Source organism: Toxorhynchites rutilus, chromosome 1 (assembly GCF_029784135.1).
Source record: "Toxorhynchites rutilus septentrionalis strain SRP chromosome 1, ASM2978413v1, whole genome shotgun sequence".
NCBI classification, from domain to species: Eukaryota; Metazoa; Arthropoda; class Insecta; order Diptera; family Culicidae; genus Toxorhynchites; species Toxorhynchites rutilus.
The window spans coordinates 46394559-46400879 of record NC_073744.1 but is presented as its reverse complement, the minus strand read 5'-3'; the positions used below and the strand labels follow the sequence as shown (position 1 = coordinate 46400879).

At 37.3% G+C, this 6321-nt stretch overlaps 1 protein-coding gene across 1 annotated transcript in view; it reads right to left on the bottom strand.

The window, feature by feature from the left end:
- Positions 1 to 782: 782 nt before the first annotated feature.
- Positions 783 to 6321, bottom strand: part of LOC129762723 (allatostatin-A receptor-like) — a 229704-nt gene continuing 224165 nt past the window's right edge. Inside the window, exon 5 of the mRNA XM_055761237.1 lies at positions 783 to 3713. The gene's annotated coding sequence lies outside the window, so the exon portion shown is untranslated. The remainder of the gene's footprint in view (positions 3714 to 6321) is intronic.

Sequence of the window (6321 nt, the reverse complement as noted above, 5' to 3'; positions counted from 1 at the left end):
AAATATTAAAGTAAAATGTTCGGCCCGGAGAATCACCATTTTTGTATGTATATAGAACCTTTATAAACATTTATGTTTGTACAAATAGGAATTAATCAAATGTTTGATATGAATGGTGGCGACGGTTATAGAATTGCTCCGATGGGATTTGAACTCCGGTTGTTTGGATTATCAAGCCGCAGCTATCTCGTACGGCTATCTGAAATATGATTCTAGGGCAATTAAAGCTCTTACATATGATATTAAAAGAGTTGTAATCGGATACGTCTTTCCTGATTTTTTATTGTGCTTTAGTGAAAATATCGCAAAATTTATATAGAAACGGTCAAATAAAGTTCAGTACTACATGTTCCAAGTAATCAAATAACATGAAGTAAAAAAATTCATTCATATTTTAACAATTTAAAACTGCCTTTGGGCCTGCCCAGCAAACATTAAATCGTAAAAAAAATCGGGAGGTTGTATCCGAGACACGACCGCCTAGAACGTAGGACTACGCAAACTTGTTTCTTTTGAAATTTGATGGTTTATCATTTCGAATATTATTTGCGAATACGTCGTAATTTCATAAATAACTATTTAGTAAAAAGCTCCGGGGACCCTGAAAAGGTTTAATGGCTTGCGTAGTTTTGTAGAACCATTTCGAGAAGCAACGATCTTTTTTTGCCTTTGCGAGTACACTAATTGGTCATATGTCGCAATTCGTTTCTTTATATCAATGCACGCATTGCACTGAATATTAACGAGAGGCATCTTCCGTGCATCGCCATCAAAGACTGAGTTTCAAGTGTCTATAATTCAAAAGAAGAAGAAGAAGAAGTAGTGCATCGCCATTCAACAAACATCAAACACGCGTCCAACAGATGCACACAGTTACAGTGCTAAAAATGAATCATCGCAAGAATAACCGTTTATGAATTTAATTTACCTGGAGTGCTCCAAGGTGCCTCCAAGAAGTCTGCGAAACCGAAATTTCCTGCATATAGCGGTCCGGCGTACAAAATATGCGACCTACAGATGTATATCATTAGAAAATTTAATAGAATTACTGAGAGCTTTAGTTTTAATTTATGTAGGGAAGCTATTTATAAATAAAAATAGAAAATAAATAGAATAGAATAAATTGAATCAGAAAAAGAAATTGAACGTAATATTAAGAGAATTGTCATCAATTTAAATATCATTAGGGCATAAATTCAACCTGTTGATAATAAACAAACAAATAAATAAACTTGAAATTAACTTTTGATTTTTTAGAAAATAAGTAACCATTACAGACGAGTTCCTAAAAAAGGTGCCTGTGAAATTCCGACAATTATAGAAATCTCCCAAGGTCAGGGAAACCCGCCTTACTCGTCAAGTAGCTTAGGATGAAAAAGGGACCGGTCATGGTTTTCCATTATTCACCAAGTATCGCCTGCTATGATCAACTGTATGGAGTGTATACCGACTAAAGCCTTGTTTACACATCAATTCCGTCAATAATACAGCTCATTTCACACTCATTTCAAGCAAAAACCCACTCACTAAAGGTTCTTGGTGATAACGTTACCACTTTCGATTATATGAAAACCTTACTCGTGCAAGTGGTGGGGTGTCTTAATTAAAGACCAGCAACACAGATGTTTGAGGATCCAAACGGCTAGGAGAAATTGAGAGTTGCCCACTTTCCAATAGGATCTTCTCTGCAGGCAATCTCGGAGGAAACTGTAGCTGCCATACAAATGAAACACAAATTTCGGCATAACTCAAAAACTTATCAAGCAAACGGAACCAAATTTGGCACGTTGAGGTAAAGGGGGCAATAAATGATTCTTCTATTCTCCTCCTCTAAGAGAAGGGGGGCTGCCATACAATTAGAACGCAAATTTCTGCATAACTCGAGAACTAATCAAGGCAACGGAACCAAATTTGGTATGTGGAGGTTTTCGAGGGCAATAGATTCGTCACTCCTCTCCCCTTCCCCTGTCTAAGGAGGAGGGGGGGGGGAGCTGCAAAACTTGAGAACTAATGAAGCGGGACGAAGTTTGCCGGGTCAGCTAGTGTTTCATAATATTTATCAACTCTGAAACACGGCATGATCTTCTCAGTTATTCAGCAAGGACACAGAAGAAGTAAGCTTTTTCTTACTGTCACTCGGATCACGGCTCTACTTCCATTACGAAGGAAGAATGTCGGAAGTGAGAATCGAATTCGTGACTTTTTAGCGTGAGAAGTACGGATGTTGGTCACTTCGCCAGATCGCCTCCACACTGAAGGAACCTAAAAACTTTGAAATTCTAGTGAGAACTGAATAAATATGGGTTCGAGTTGCTTCACGTGATTATCGATTTTGAATTCTCATGATATCGCTTCTGGTGAATAAATTTAAATTATTCTACCGCGCAAAATTTAGCGTATGTATTATGTGTTTTGTTTCAGTGGAGAAAGCTTATTTTACGCGAGTGATATTTTGTAATCACTTCGCTCCATACTGGAATCATAGTAAAACTGGTAAGAAAATTTGGAAAAATGCGGGGCTCAATTACGTCAAGTTTGCATTCCTACAGTACGATCTAAAATGAGAATTTCTCTTGTTCAAATTATTACTCCTGATTTTGACATTCACTACGCTTAAGATTATTCCTCTATCATCTACTCAGAATTGTTCGATGAAATTTCAGATTATGTAAAAGTTACAGAAAATCATCACATTTACTTACAGAGATCTATTTATAGAATACAAAATAACCTAACTATCAATCAGAAGCACTCATTTTCTTCGCCGTACACTAATTTGCTGAATTACGAAACGACATTAGTCCTAAATCTACATTTACTTCGATGTTAAACTCGTCTACTTCTCCCTCATTAGTGATACCACTTTTGCTCACTTTGCGTAGTGGTAGTCTCGAAGCATATTCATCATCATTTAATTTTCGCTTCGCGCATATTCTGATACGACCCTTTGGAGGGCTGCATGGGAAAAGGTACATTAGTTATAATAATTTCTCACAGTCGCGTGCTTTGCGGGGGTAATCTATCTGCTTGATAAAAAATGTTTGGATCCCATTTGAAACCACTGGTATATGCACTTTGGGTCAATGATCAATTAAACGAAATGATAAATTAAAAAATCGATGCCATTACATCGTGTTGTCACCCTAAATGAGCATCTGCTCCTGACGTTTGAGGCCTCTTTCGTCAACGGGGATTACATTAAATTACTGTTAAGTAGTCGTGACAGAGCCAGGCTCCGCTGGCTGGGGATTGATGTGTGTGCGATATACCGTTATGTATACCGTGCTAAATTCAGCAGAAGAAATTAGCCCTCATAACCTGGGATTAACGTTTACTAGTGCAACTTCTCAGCCTGAGTCTCTTCCGCTAATGGTAACAGTGTCCGGTTCAAGCCATTGAAACCACTCATTAGCTCGTTTTCAGCTTACCCACGTGTGAGTAGCTGTTGGTGTGATGTGGATCCTCTCCTTCATCTACACTGCATCCATAATGAGTCATTGAACCTGGCGTCCTCCGACGAAAGGCAGGATGCTACCGCTTTCAGTTGAGTGCATCCGGAAAAACATGTCTTCATAATCAACTACGACGGGGCGAAGATTGAGTACCGCCAGAGGATGTAATTAGGGGTAATCTGGTAGCTTAATCCGAACAAGTGGTCGCTGTTTGCGGTCATATCCTCGTGGTGGCAGCGGGAAAATCAGTGCTGCTGGAATCTGCAATGGAAGAGACCGGAAGAAATGAAATTAAGATAAATTGCCTTTCGTGAAATGGCAAGCAAGCGGTAACGGAGCAAAGATCTTCTGGTGCGAGGGAGAGAGGTTTCAAATAAAACCCCAGGCCGGTTGTTATTATTCACGTTCAATTAGTGGAGAATGCAAACGAGATTGCCGAGATTAAAGGTGAGATTTGGCTGTCTAGATAGGAGAAAGGATGCCACCGAAAGATGCTGGCATCGATTGTGGAATTTTGCTTCAGTGGAGGGATTGGCTCTAGCCTACATAGCTCTACGTTAATTTGTCATAAAACGACCTATGTCCTATGTTCGTGCCGGTCAGGAAAACATCCTAATACTGGGTTTTGACGATTAATCCTATTCAATGAAATATGCCGTTACCATACGAATATTTTTCAACCCCTGCGTTATTGATAATGGGGTTAACGGGATCAAGGTTTAAGTTCAATCGAAGCATTGAATCTCTCAGTGTCACTCTGCAACAACGTACGGAACAGCAATTTGCTCAAAAGTCACTGCTACCTACATAACTGTAAATCCTGCAATGCGTTCGTTACGCGCACGGTAGCGGCATTGAAAGAAGGAAATTATTTATCAATCATAACCAGAGATGCCAACCTTCCTGATTTTTCAGGATTTCCCAGACTTTTTGGCACGCTCTCTGATATCCTGACAAACACTCAATTTTCCCTGATTTTTATGAAAGATCCTGATTTTCCCTGATTTTTTACTTTTTGCTTTTTGCATTTTTTTACTTTTTACTTTTAGCTCAGAAAAAAATCCATATAAATATATTGGGAGTTTTGCTGGTTGTGTATGAGAACTGTCATAATAGTCTACATAAAAAAGCTTTCCGGTACGCGCTTATATAATGCTTACTCTTCCTTTCGATTATACTATAACTGTTCGCATTTTCAAAGGTACAGTGTCAACATTTTTTAAATTTTGAAGTTAACGTGAAAGAAATATAATCTATAAGAATCATATGCCCGAAGGTTCTTGCAATTCAATTTCAATAAAACGAAGATTAGAAACAGAATTGGAACGGAAACGATGAAAGGAATATTAGCGACCAAAAATTATGTACAGTTGAATAAAAACGATACAGGTTTCATTACATGTTCGCAGCAAATAACATCCAATGTACAAGAATTTTAGAAGTAAGAACGTATAAGCATCTTTTTTTTTTATTAAACTGTAATTATTATTAAAAGGTGTTTTATTTCTTGAAGAATATATATTAAATTGTTTGTAAAGCAAGAAGTTGTAAGAATGATCCGTGAGACACAACAAATGAATTTGCAGGTACACTACATATGTTTAAAATCTCTGTTCATGTGCATCAGTTGAAACATGGTTACCTAAATCGTTACGACTTGTGCATTTCATCTATACATCGATTTTTTAAAGCAAATCGTGGCGGGTGATGAAAACAGGTCAATTTAAAAAAAATTGGTTCAGGTGGTATTGGAGAGGAATTCTGTATTGTGAGATTCTACCAAGCAATCAGTCGATACACTCTTACAAATACTGCTCGCAACTGGACAAATTAGCTTCCCTAATTAGATAATGTTTAGAATTGTTAGGCTACCTGAAAGATTTCAGGACTTCCTGAATTGACTGCAAAACAACACTGTGCATATAAAATTCAAAAAATAATACTTTTGTTCTCTCAAAAATGAGTATGAACTTTCTGGACAACCCAATATGAGCTATCCTGATTTTCCCTGATTTTCTTTACATTCTCCCTGATCTTTCAAAAAAATAGTTGGCAACCCTGATCATAACAGAATCACCTAGTTTTGAATAACAATTAATGGTAAATGTTTGTTTGAGGTCATAACATAAAAATTTATTGATATAAAATTACTGAAAAAATCGTTTTTAAATTCAATAGACTCTCAAACTATTAATCAGGTGTCTCGATATACATTCGTTGCGGTATTACATCAGGGTACTGGATTTCTACCGCATTCAAACAGAAACCACCAGAAACCTTTTTTTTTACTTTTTACTTTAACTCAACATATTTTACTACAGTTTTGCGGAGTACCTACCCTAAAGTTGTACACGATTGCGAGGGGTAGAAAGTTTGGTTGAATTCCAGTCAAGGGTTTTTTTTTAACTTATTGCCCTTTCCACGTATTCAACCACTTCAGTACAACATCAATTGCACCTGAATTTCCCGCTAATACTTCACGCGAAATGTATTTTAACACCAAAAGTTTTGCAATGCGGAAAATGGCTCTGTTCCCCTGCCAATTCAGCTTTAATCTTTTGTTTTCCGATGTTCGCTTCGCTACGATATTAGTGCCATATTTCGACCTTTCGTGGCGTGACATAACAGTTTTGGACTGTAATTGGAGAATTGTCTCCCAAATGGGGTGAACTGCTCGATCAGTTCGACACTGAAATTGTAAAGTGTTTTGTTTTGAACACGTTTGCTGACACATGTGACACATTTTGAACCATCTTGTCATTAATGGTTGGCAATAATGAGCCCGAAACATGGATAATAAAATTCAAACAATTAAATAATTATGGAGTAGAGTGAGTGAGAATAATCAAAACAAAAGAAAATCATTGCT